This window comes from Mastigoproctus giganteus, chromosome 5 (assembly GCF_048544385.1).
Source record: "Mastigoproctus giganteus isolate SK-2022 chromosome 5, ASM4854438v1, whole genome shotgun sequence".
Lineage (NCBI taxonomy): Eukaryota > Metazoa > Arthropoda > Arachnida > Uropygi > Thelyphonidae > Mastigoproctus > Mastigoproctus giganteus.
In genome coordinates this window covers 165,248,154-165,261,271 of record NC_143579.1, presented here as the reverse complement: position 1 = coordinate 165,261,271, position 13,118 = coordinate 165,248,154, and the positions used below count along the sequence as shown (strand labels likewise).

General features: G+C 35.9%; 1 protein-coding gene across 1 annotated transcript in view; it reads right to left on the bottom strand.

The window, feature by feature from the left end:
- Nucleotides 1-11,925, bottom strand: part of LOC150085812 (G patch domain-containing protein 3-like) — a 90,980-nt gene extending 79,055 nt beyond the window's left edge. Inside the window, exon 1 of the mRNA XM_090373499.1 lies at nucleotides 11,820-11,925. The gene's annotated coding sequence lies outside the window, so the exon portion shown is untranslated. The remainder of the gene's footprint in view (nucleotides 1-11,819) is intronic.
- Nucleotides 11,926-13,118: the final 1,193 nt, after the last annotated feature.

Sequence of the window (13,118 nt, the reverse complement as noted above, 5' to 3'; positions counted from 1 at the left end):
TATCAAAATGTAACCCACAGTAGGATAGCACTAAGGTAGATGACAAGTGAGACTTTTGTTGCTGAGGTAATGGCAGAACTGCCAGGCATCCAGTTTTGGCCCAGATTGTCTGGTATTTGAACTTACTGTCTAGTATTTTCTGAATAAATTTTATTATCATTTGGTACATTCGTTAGTTTAATTTTTGTTACATTCAGTTTTTGTTATAGTTGTTATCTCGAGTTTTAATAGAATTTTGCAAATGTTGTTGTTCAGGTAGGAAATATTCGTAATCTTTATTAGGAGGTGTGGCTATTAAATAACGAGATCATTGCAATAAAATAAATATTATGAAATATTTCATATCTTACAAGTTATCCCCTTCAAAATTTTTTTTTGTGGGCTTGCACACACTTCCATTCTTTTCTTCCAAACACAAAAAACATTTCTGGAAGACATCTTCTGTAAGCCCTATCAACACTTCGGTTATTGTTTTCTGAATGTCTTCAATTGATTTAAAACGGGTTCCCTTAAGTACACTTTTCACTTCAGGGAAGAGAAAAAAGTCACAAGGGGATAGGTCTGGTGAGTAGGGTGAATGTTCACACACAGGGATTTGGTTTTTGGCCAGAGAACACCAAACACAGATTGCATGCATTGTGTGCCGAAGCACTGACCTGATGGAGTATTCACAACACCAGACTGACTCACTAGCAGTCCTTGCCTACTGGTTGTATTGTTTTATAAACAATGTGCTTCTTAACCCTGCAGTGGTGGCATAGATCTTGCAATACAAGTGGTGGAACAGCACCTGACGTTCGTGATCACTGCTGATTATTAGATTAAGAATGTTGCCTTTTCTTGTCTTGTTGTCCAAGTGCAGTCTTACAATTGCCTTATACAGGGATTATGACCTCCTATCTCTACATGCTATTGTTCGATAAATTGTTGATAGGATATGGCGGCTGTCCTGGCTGCCTGTCTACACAGCTCAGAGAACCTGTATCTGCCCTTATTGTAACTTCCAGATCCCTTTCTTCCTCTACTATTTTTAAAACCCCACCAGGTAAGTTATTTTAGAGTCACTATTCCATATAAGAACTTGCATTTTGCTGCATTAAAACATAGCTGCCACTTTTCTGATCACCTTTGAAGCCTGATCATCTAAGAAAGACTGGAGTTCTGTAAAGTAGATCATCTGGAAACTAAGTACAATGATGGCAGAACTGTTGTGTTAAAAGCTTTAAAATGATCAAATAAACAGGGTTAGCAGACATCTGGGTTTTAAGCAGAATGTCCCAGTATCCCAAAAATACTTTTTAGCACAATCCTTTGTGCCAGTTTTTATGAATCTTTGTATCTTCAGTCAGCATTTGTCAAATAAAGCATATAAGTATCACATAAATAAATGCCTATGCCACATTTAACTTGAAAAATAATAAAACCTATCCATCGTGAAAAATGGGTTGAATTTTCTGGCATGTTTCTAGGTTAGCACCCTCTATGGAGGAAGCAGATCTTGAATACTGCTTTAAGAATAAAATAAATGTCAACATTACACCTGAAAAAAATCAAACAACTTTATCCTGAAATATATTCTTCTTTTAAAATCAGCTTTGATCAGAAGGACCTAGATCTGATGATCTAGGTCCTTCTGATCAATGGGGTAACTGCTCAGGTATTTAGGTTTAAAAAACACAAAAAGAATAATAAACATGTTATGCACAAAACTTACTACAATAAAACTGGGCTTGCAATAGCAAAACCTATCCAGAATAAATAGCAATTAATTGGAAAAAATAAATGACAGCTACAAAGAAAAAGAGAAAGGAATTTTTATTAACATTATTTTCAAAACTGTAGAGGTATCATTGGAAATCTCAATAAACTTAAAATAGAGAGATTAGCCACTCTTAAAATAGAGACCATTCTGGAAACATTGGAAGATGGGAAATAAAAACCATAATCTGCTTGTAAAATGTAAGCCGTTTCTGCAGATGGTTTTGCTAAATATTAGTGATCTATATTATAAAAAAATCTGAAAATAATAAGTTTAGCAATAATTTTTTTTTTTTTTTTTTATAAATTACAGTGATATTTTGACACACTTTGAAATTAACTCTGATATTTTATTGGATACACAAGTTTAAATTAAATTATGACAAGCATTAATTGTATTCCCATGGCCTTCTGGAAACATTGTTTTGTGGTCTTTCAACAACAATTGTTACATTTATTAAATGTAACAATGCTATCTTTGAAAAGGGTATGATCCCATCAAGATTAAAGATAATCACTATTATCCATTTATTTAAAAAGGGTTCAAAAAAACAGATAGCCCAGCCTTTTTTAGATCCATACATAAACAAATCCATTAAGTAAGATCATTGAAAATATTATTTATACACAGTTATGTTTTTAGCATTTAGCATTAGTAGAGGCATTTGATGCAAGAAAACAAGTTTATGCAGCATCAGCCAAAAAAAAAAAAAAAAAAACCACTTCCACTTCACCCCTCTGTTCGTTCAAAATACCTGTCCAGCTGAGCCTTAAACTTATTTAGGCTATCAACTTCCACGACAAGGGATGGAAGTCTGTTCCACCAACCAACCACCCGCTGGCTAAAGGCAAATTTCCGCACGTCTATCCTACATCTGTCTTTCCTCAATTTGAATTTATGCCCTCTCAGGTGATTATTCTGAGCGAGAGGAAGAATCCCATCAGCATTGAGCATGCTCAAACCATTCAAGGCTTTATACACCTCTATCAGATCACCTCGCTGGTGCCTAGTCTCCAGACACTGTAATTTGCAAAACTTAAGCCTTTCTTCGTAAGAGCACCCCTTTGTTCCATTCACTAATCTTGTTGCCCTTCTCTGTACTCGTTCCAGCAGCTCTACATCCTTATTGAAATGAGGCCTCCAGGCCTGTATACAGTACTCTAGGTGTGGCCTGACCATTGTCTTATACAAGGGAATAATCACCTCCTTGTCCCTGCTAGAAAAATTCCTATATATCATTGACAACACACCATGAGCTACTCTTTCAGCCCGTCTGCACTGCTCAGAGAACTTCATATCTGAATGCACAACCACCCCCAGGTCCCTTTCATTCTCTACCACTGTCAGTGTAGTACCACAGAGTTGATACATTGCTCTGGGGTTGCTGTTTCCCATGTGTAGTACTTTACATTTGTCAATGTTAAACTTCATTTGCCACCTCTCAGCCCATCTGCTCAACCTTTCCAGATCCTGTTTCAGCAGCATAGTGTCAGTAGTGTCCTTGACAACCCTGCCTACCTTTGTATCGTCTGCAAACTTCGACATGAAGCTTGATATACCCTCATCAATATCATTTATGAATACAGAAAACAATAATGGACCCAACACTGAGCCCTGAGGGACTCCACTAATAACATTAGTCCACGACGAGCAGTGTCCATTGATTACCACTCTCTGTCTTCTCCCCCTCAGCCACCCCTTTATCCACAGCAGCAATTTGCCTCCAATGCCACACTGCTCCAATTTGTGCAGCAGTCTTCCATGTGCAACAGTATCAAAAGCCTTTCTAAGATCCAAGTATATAATATCAAAGTTATTCCCTGCATCCAGTTCCTTTGTGACTGCATCATAGTATCCAATCAAGTTGGTCAGGCAAGACTTCCCTTAACAAAACCATGCTGTATCCGAGCTATAGCTGAAGTCTTGTCTAAATGATCCTGCAGTGCTTTAACTAGTGCCTCCATTAATTTTCCTGGAACAGAAGTTAAACTCACAGGTCTATAATTACTTGTGTCAGTCTTTGATCCTCCTTTGTGAATTGGAGGTGACATTTGCACATCTCCAGTCTGTGGGTACCTCCCCTGAGTCCAAGGAGGCTCTCATAATTATGGCTAAGGGTTTGCTTACTTCCTTTGCTGCCTCCTTTATTTTTGTTAAAAAGAAATTTAGTCGTATTCACCATAGTTTCCTTATGATAGGTCAACAGTGATTAATTTACTCTCATTAGAGCATAATATTAAATATGCTCTTGACAATAACAACCAGATATATATCATCTATCTGGACTTGCAAAAAGCATTTGATTCAGTCCCACACAATTTAATGTCTTAAATTGAGTCATATTGGGGTAACAAGTAATGCTTTTTCACTGATAGTACACTTTTTTTTTTAATAAGAGAAAAAGCAGAGTTCCATTTTAAGGAACCTATTCCTCCACTTTTCCTATCTTAAGACGGGGGGGGATTATTATTATTATTAATAGCTAAATGGTGCAAGGAAGCCTGAGGCTTATGCTGCACTAGGAAAAAAAAAAAAAAAGTTCCCGAGTTACCCTGAGAGAGAGAGAGAGAGAGAGAGAGAGAGAGAGAGAGAGAGAGAGAGAGAGAGAGAGAGAGAGAGAGAGAGAGAGAGAGAGAGAGGGGGGGGGGAATCACCAAGAAGGGAATCACCAGCTCGGGACCCTGGGTGTGCCAAGCCCATACTCACCAGCTGTGAACCCCCGGGATTCCTTAAGGGATCTCCTCTTGGTCCATTATTATATGCAATCTATAATCAATGACATTCAAGATTGTACCCAACAAATAGACCTTAAAATATTATCATATGCAGATGACCTAAAAATACATAAAATGATTAAATCGACTCAAGATTTAAATGTTATGAAACTTCAGAAAAAGGAGTATCTTGCATCACACTATGGATTGAGAATAATGGTTTAACAGTAAATTTGGATAAATGCTGTACTATTTCAATCTCAGATTATCACAAAAAAATTAAATATTCTTATAAAATTGATAATCAGGTGAAAAAAAAAATACAAGAGGTTTTAGACTGGGAATATGGTTCTCTGCCAATGGGACTTTTAATAGACATATTAATAAGATTACTGGAAAAGCTTCCAAGTCTCTTGGACTATTCAAAAGATTACATTTTGACTTCTCCAATACAAAATTAATAAAAACAGCATGTATGATTATTATTAAAACTGTTCCTGAATATGCCTCACAGATTTGGAATTCCCATACTAAAATATTCTATCAAACGGCTGAAATATGTTCAGAGATCCATAGTTAGACTTTTAGTGTATAAATCAAGATAGGAAATTGAAGCAAAGTCTTATAATGAATGGTATTCATATTTCAAGATGTCACACTTTATCAAAGAATGTTGCTGACTGCAAGTTCTTTATGCATCTAATTACTGATAAGTTGGATGCCCCTAAGATACTCTACTTAATAAATTTTGGATGCCCTCAAAGAGCATTGAGAAGGCATGATTTATTTGTACTAGAGCCATTCAGAACTAAGAACTTAAAATTTAATTATTTCAATAGAGCTGTTTGATTGTTAAATCTAATATTGATATTTTAACTGATCATGTTAATATTAAAAATGAAATCACATGGTTTTATCTCCAAAAGTGAAAGAAATAACTCTCAATTCAAATCTTTGTAGAAAGATATGACTGTGTGTTCAACATTAATGTAGTCAATACGTATTTAAGGGGGATTTTGTTCTAGCAAACAAAAAAAACCATGCTATGACCATATTATTCAATGTGTTCACCGTATATGTAATTATGTGTTCAATATGTATGTACTCAAGAGTGGATATTGTTTTAGCATATAAAAATAAAATAAATAAAAAATAATAATAAAATTTATAATTAATCAAAGTTATGGCCATGTTATGAATAACACATGATTTTGTATTCAATATGTATGTATCTTAGATGGATTTTGTACAAGCAAAAAAAAAAATAAATAAATAAAATGGCAATGTATTCAATATGTATGTACACAAGATGGATTTTCTTTTAGCATATAAAAAAATTAATAATTAGAAAAAATAATAATAATAAAAAATAAATACATAATTTCTAATTAATCAAAGTTATAACCATGTTATTACTAAAGATGACTTTGTATTCAATATGTAGTTATTTAAGATGGAGTTTGTTTAAGCATGTATATACAAACAATTTAATAAATAAAAAAATTAATGATTCAAAATTAAGTGTTAAATTAAATATTTAAATAAGGTGAAAAATGTAAATGTTAAAAAAGGATTTATTTTTATTTTCATTGTGTTTTTCACTCTATATGCAAATTTCTTCTATTTTTAATATATGCTGTATAATACACTGTTTTTATATTGATAATATAATGTATCTGTATTTTAAAATATAATATTCCTCCTCTGTAAGGCTTAGGTTATCTTGCAGTTACATCTTTCAGAAAATAATATTCTTGATCTGATTATCAGCAATGATTATTCAAGTATTAAGAATATGAAGATAAAGGAACTAGGTGACAGTAGTAGCAGCATAAGTGGCATGTGATGCAAGAAAGCAAGTGTATGAGCTTATACAGCATCAGCCAGAAAAAAAAAAAAAAAACATTTCCAAAACAATTCCCTCTAAACGTTTGTCCAGTTCCTCCTTAAATTTATTTAACCTATCAACTCCCACAACAACAAATGGAAGTTTGTTCCAGCAATTAACCACCCGCTGGCTAAAGACAAATTTCCACACATCTTTTCTACATCTGTCTTTCCTCAATTTGAATTTATGACCCCTTAGGTTCGTAATCTGAACAAGCAGAAAAATCCCATCAGAATTCAGCGTGCTCAACCCACTCAATCAGATCACCTTGCAGGTGCCTAGTCTCCAGCTGCTGCAATTTGCCAAACTTAAGCCTCTCTTGGTAAGAGGATCCCTTCATTCCCCTCACCAACCTTGTTGCCCGTCTCTGTACATGCTCAAGTAAATCTACATCCATCCTAAAATGAGGCCTCCAGACTTGTACACAGTACTCAAGGCGTGGCCCGACCATTGCCTTATACAGAGGGACAATACCTCCTTTTCACTGCTAGCAAAATTCCTGTATATCATTGACAAAACCCCATGACCTGCCCTGGCAGCCTGTCTGCATTGCTCAGAAAACTTCATATCTGACTGCACAATTACTACCAGGTCTTTTTCATTTTCTACCAACTTAAGTGTAGTACCATACAGTTGGTACATTTCTCTGGGGTTACTTCTACACATATGCAGTACTTTGCATTTGTCAATATTACACTTCAGTTGCCACTTCTCAGCACATCTGCCCAAATTTTCTAGATCCTGTTGCAGTAGCACACTGCCATTACTGTCATTGTATCATTACTGCCAACCTTTGTATCATCTGCAAACTTTGACACTAAGCCTGATATACCTTCAATATCATTGATAAATATACAAAACAACAGTGAACCCAACACTGAACCCTGTGGGACTCCACTAATAACATCAGTCAACGAAGAGCAGCATCTATTAATTACCACCCTCTGTCTTCTCCCACTCAACCATCCTTTTATCAATTGTAGCAACTTACCCTTAAAGGCTTCCGTAGCCGAGTGGTCAGGAGCGGAAGTGCAGTAGCACATGCTCTTTGAGTAGACCGGGGTTCAAGCCCTCAATTGCTAAATACAGTCCATCTGCCAACCCGCACTGGACCAGCATGGCAGATTATGGTCCATTTCCCTCAACATGAATCGTTGAGGAGTTTCCCATCCTGCAATGGATTGATGATGACTGCAGTTTACCTTTTTTACTCTTAATACCATTCTGCTCCAATTTGTACAGTAGTCTTCCATGTGTAACAGTGTCAAAAGCTTTCTGAAATTCAAGTATATGATATCAAAATTATTTTTTGCATCCAGTTCCTTTGTAACCACGTCAATTATTTTTTTTTTGTCCTCGCCTTGTCCCATTATATATGGGGTCAGCACTTTTTTATTGTTTTGGCATGCAACTTTTATGGCCAGATGCCCTTCCTGACGCCAACCCTCACCCCTTTACTCTAGGCTGAGGCTATGCGGTGGTCATTCCCTGACCTTCCGCATCCTCCGTATTTGGTGGTCACAGGCTTGAATCCTGGTCTAAATCGATAAGCGTGTGCTATGCACTACTGCTCCTGGCTAGAGGCACCTGTAACCACACCATAATACCCAACCAAATTTGTCAGACAAAACTTTCCCTTAACAAACCCATGCTGTGTCTGAATTATTGCTGCAATCTTGTCTAGATGATCCTGCAATGCATCTCTAACTAGTGACTCCATTATTTTACCCGGAAGAGGAGTTAAACTAACTAGCCTGTAATTACTCATGTCACCCTTCAATCCCCTTTGTGAATTGGGGAACATTTGCACATCTCCAGTCCGTGGGGTCCTCCCCTGAATCTAAGGATGCTCTCATAATTATGGCTAAGAGTTTGCTTACTTCCTTTGCAGCCTCCTTTAATATCACTGGATAGATCCATCCACCCCAGGTGCCTTTCTTATGTTTAACTTCAACAATTTCTCCTCCACTTTGTTCCCAGTTATTACAAAATCATTAAGCACCCTGCTACAATTTGATAACCTTCTGGCATTTTCAAACCGTAATAACTCCTCATGTCTTAAAGTAGATGCAAAATACACATTTAGTTTATTAGTGTGACCAGGATCATAAACAGTCGAACCATCGATATCAAGTGAACCAATCAGATTCATCCCCTTCCTTTTAGAGTTTATAAAAGTAAAGAAATCCTTGTTGTTTTTCTTAGCATCCTTTGCCAAAGATTTCTCATAATCTGCCTTCGCCTGCCTAATACTTTGCGACTTTATTATTATTACAGACTAGCTTATATCTGCCATAGGCTTCTGTGTCACCTGATAATTTATATGCATCCCATGCATTTTTCCTCTCTGCCACGAGTCTCATTAGTTCATTTGACAACTATTTAGGCCTAAACCTTGAACAATATTTCTTAATAGGTATGAAACTTTTAGTAGCTTCCACGATTAATTCCTTGAATTCTTCCCACTTAGAATTTGCTGTTGGTATCATCATCAGTTGATCCCACTGTACAGAATTTAAAAACTGTCTGAGATCACAGTGTCTTGATGTGGGATTTACTCAAAGATGTAACTACCATCAGGGAAGGGTTTTGCTTTTTTAATTGAGACTGTGGTGATCTCGGACAGTTTTTAAAGTTCATACAGTGGGACCAACTGATGTTACCAACAGTGAGTTCTAAATGGAGAGCATTCAAGGAATTAATCTTGGAAGCTACTAGAACTTTCATACCAACTAAGAAATACTCTTCAAGAGAACTGCCCAAATGGAGGTCAAATAAACTAATGAAACTTGTGGTATAGAAGAAAAATGCATGGGATGCATATAAATTATCAGGCGATACAGAAGCCTATGGTAGATATAAGCTAGTCTGTAATAAAGTCACAATGGAGGTTAGGCAAGTGAAGGCAAATTACGAGAAATCTTCTGCAAAAGATGCAGAGAAAAACATCAAAGACTTCTTTACTTATATAAACTCTAGAAGGAATGGGACGAATCAGATTGGTCTACTTGATGTTGATGGCTTGACTGTTGATGATCCTGCTCAGACAGCTAACAAACTGAATGAGTATTTTGCACCTACATTCACACATGAGGAATTCTGTAGGGAAGTGGCGAACAGAAGATTATTAAACTGTAAGGGAGAGCTAAATGATTTTGTAATAACCGAGAGGAAAGTGGAGGAGAAATTGTTGAAGTTAAACGTAAGTAAGGTACCCGGGGTGGATGGGATCTATCCGTTATATTAAGGGAGGAAGCAAAATAAATAAATAAATAAATCCTTATCCATGATTATGAGAGCATTGTTGGATTCAGGGTAGTTCCCCCATGGACTGGAGATGTGGAAATATATCCCTAATTCACAAGTGGAGGGGGGGATCATAGGTAAACATGAGTAATTACAGAAGTGTTAGTTTAATTCTGGTCCGGCAAAAATAGTCACTGGTTAAAGAAGCAATGCAGAATCATCTACACAAGTCTGCAGCTATAGTTTGGATACAGCATGGGTTTGTAAAGGGAAATCTTGTCTGACCAAGTTGAATGGATCCTATAATGTAACAAAGGAACTGGATGCAGACAATAATTCTGATATCATATACTTGGATTTAAGGAGACCTTTTGTTACTGTTGCATGTAAAAGACTGCTGTACAAATTGGAGCAGTATGGCATTAAGGGCAAATTGCTACTACGGATAAAGGGATGCTTGAGTGGGAGAAGACAAAGAGTGGTAACCAACGGACACTGCTCTTCGTGGACTAATGTTATTAGTCAATGAACTACAGAACCCATGTTTCTGTGCCAAGTACATTGTTGTTTTCTATATTTATCAATGATACTGGTAAAGGTATATCATGCCAAATCCAAGTTTGTGGATGATACAAAAGTCGGCATGGTTGTTAATGACAGTAATGACAGTACGCTACTGCAACAGGATCTAAAAAAGTTGGGCAGAGAAATGGTAGCTGAAGTTTAACTTTGACAAATGCAAAGTACTGCATATGGGTAGCAGTAATCCCAGAGTAACATACCAACTGTGTGGTACTACACTCAAGGTAGTGGAGAATAAAAAAGACCTTAGGGATAATTATGCATCAAATATAAGCTCTCTGAGCAGTGCAGATGGGCTGCCAGAGCAGCTCATGGTGTCTTGTCAATGATATACAGAATTTTTACTAGTAGGGATAAGGAGGTGGTTATCCCTTTTTATAAGGCAATGGTCAGGCCACACCCAGAGTACTGCATATAGGCCTGGAGGCTGCATTTTTAGGAAAGATATAGAGCTGATGGAATGGATACAGAGAAGGGCAATGAGATTGGTAAGGGAAACAAAGGGATGCTCTTTCCAAGAAAGGATTAAGTTCTGAAAATTGCAGTGTCTGGAGGCAAAGCACATGTGAGGTTGGTTGTTGGGTTTCATTGGTGCATTAGCAACTAAGGCTATAATGCACCATCACATGTGAGGTAGTCTGATTGTAATGTTTAAGGTTTAAATGGTTTGAACAAGCTCAATGCTGATGGGATTCTTCCTCTTGCTCAGATTATGCACTTGAGGGAGCAAAATTCAAACTGAGAAAAGACAGTTGCAGAAATTTACCTTTAGGCAGCGAGCAGTCAATTGCTGGAACAAATTTCTATCTGTTGTTGTGGAAGTTGTTAGCTTAAATAAATTCAAGGAAAACTGGACAAACTTTTGGAGCACATGGAGAGGTTAATGGGGAGTTGGGTTTTTACTTTTTTCTTTCTTTTTTTTTTTTTTTTTTTTTTGGCTGATACTGTATAAGCTTGCTTTCTTGCATTACATGCTACTACTACTAATGCTGATTTTGCCATTATAATACTAATAATAGGCAGTAAGAAAGTTTTTTTTTTTTTTGGTCAACTTTACACTCTTTATCAGACAAGTACACACATTGGACATTGATTTAAGTTGGAAAAGAATAGTTGCTAAATAGATATGTAGAAATTTCCTTCAGCCAGATAGCTGACTGCTGGAATAAATTTGTACATAGTGTTGTGGAGGTGGGTAGTTTGAATAAATGATATGAAAACGGGAAAATGGCTTTTTTTTTTTTTTTTTAATTTTTTGTACCTGATGTTCTATAACCTCACTTGAATTCATTTGCAAAAACAAATGCTGACAACTGCAGGTTTTGCTTGCGATTTCTTTGGTCCGTAAAATTTGGTCAATACACTAGGACAATAATAGATGTGCAAGTTACTATCTGACACATACTAGTGTGCATTTATGTTCACGTTGTACGAGAAAAAAAAAAACAGAAATAGAAAACTGAGTGTTAGTACTCCCACCCTACCTCAGCTACCAGTCTCTTCAAGAGTAACAAAGGGCAAATCCAAGTTACCAATTTTTATGAAAAATGGAGAGCCGATTAGCAATTATCTAGTGTTAACTATTCTAAAATTCATTCCAAAACTCTAAATTTTTAAATAACAGTTGTACCTGTACGATTTTGTTCATCGTTAACTACCTTCACTCGTTTTAAAAAACACTTCAGTCTTAAAGTTTGCCCCTCCAGATCTAGCCAATGTTTCTTATTATATCTGTGAATCAGTTCACCGATTCGGTTCTTTCTTACACGAATTACACAACAAGTAGAAGTCCCTTCTTCCCTTTCGCATGAACTAATTTGAGTACATGCGTTAGGCTTGGTTTGCTCATTAGAGAATAAATTCTTTCGGTGAACTTCCAGCCGGTGTTTGAAATGAAAACATTCAAAACCCTCCGTTTCAATAAACTCCGAGAAAAAATTCCTTAAGTTACAAGAATGGTAATCACCAGGAATATTATTAACAATTACATACACAATACCACAAGCAGCCATTAATTTGAAAAAATATCGACTTATACTGAATACATTTGTAACGATAACATCACTATACAAAAATTCAACTAGTTCACCAACTTTGAATTTTTGAGTGGCATAAACTCAAATCTATTTCCGGTGTTACGGTATTTCCGGAAGATTCTATTCCATTGTTAGGTGAGTTCGTGTTTCTTTATTTGTTGAATGAATTTTACTCGCGAAACATAAAGCATATTTAATCGTTTTGTAACATTAATCATGGACCTCACAGGAGTATACCATATGTTTTTTCTATTCACTGCAGCGTTATTTTCGGTTTTGTAGTGCTTAATTTAATGACAGATAACAAACGTCTTACTGAACACGTGTTTTTTTACTTTTTCTTACCCTCAATAATAATGGAAATGTTCTCAGACAGTCTCCTAATTTGAACTTGGTAAGGTGTTAGCGGTTTAACATGTTAATGTGATGACAGTGACAAATAAGTGTTATTTATTTATGTTCGGCGAAGTTGTTAATTTTTTCAATATTTTGAAAAACTATAAATGCGTCCTGTTTTGCTGGTTTGTAAACTCGAGATATAAAGAACGTAAGTAACTTATTTGTACTAATTTTTGTATTATTTTTCTAAATAGTCCAGACGTTGCTTTTTATGGCAATTCTGGAGCCAAAAGAAAAGTTGCTTTTGATATTATTATGTTTTTGCTTAAATTTTAGATATATCAATGTTTATACTGTGAACAAGTGTAACATTTTTATTGTATTAGTTGTTTGAAAAGGAGGGAGGGGTGGAATAGAATTTGGAAAGGTAGAACTTATGAAATTATTATTATTTGGATTCGTTGTTCAGAGAGGAAAGAAGGATCAGCGGGAGATTTAGATTTATAAAAGTATAAATAATTTATAAATTTATGTACCATAAACAAAAAATATCT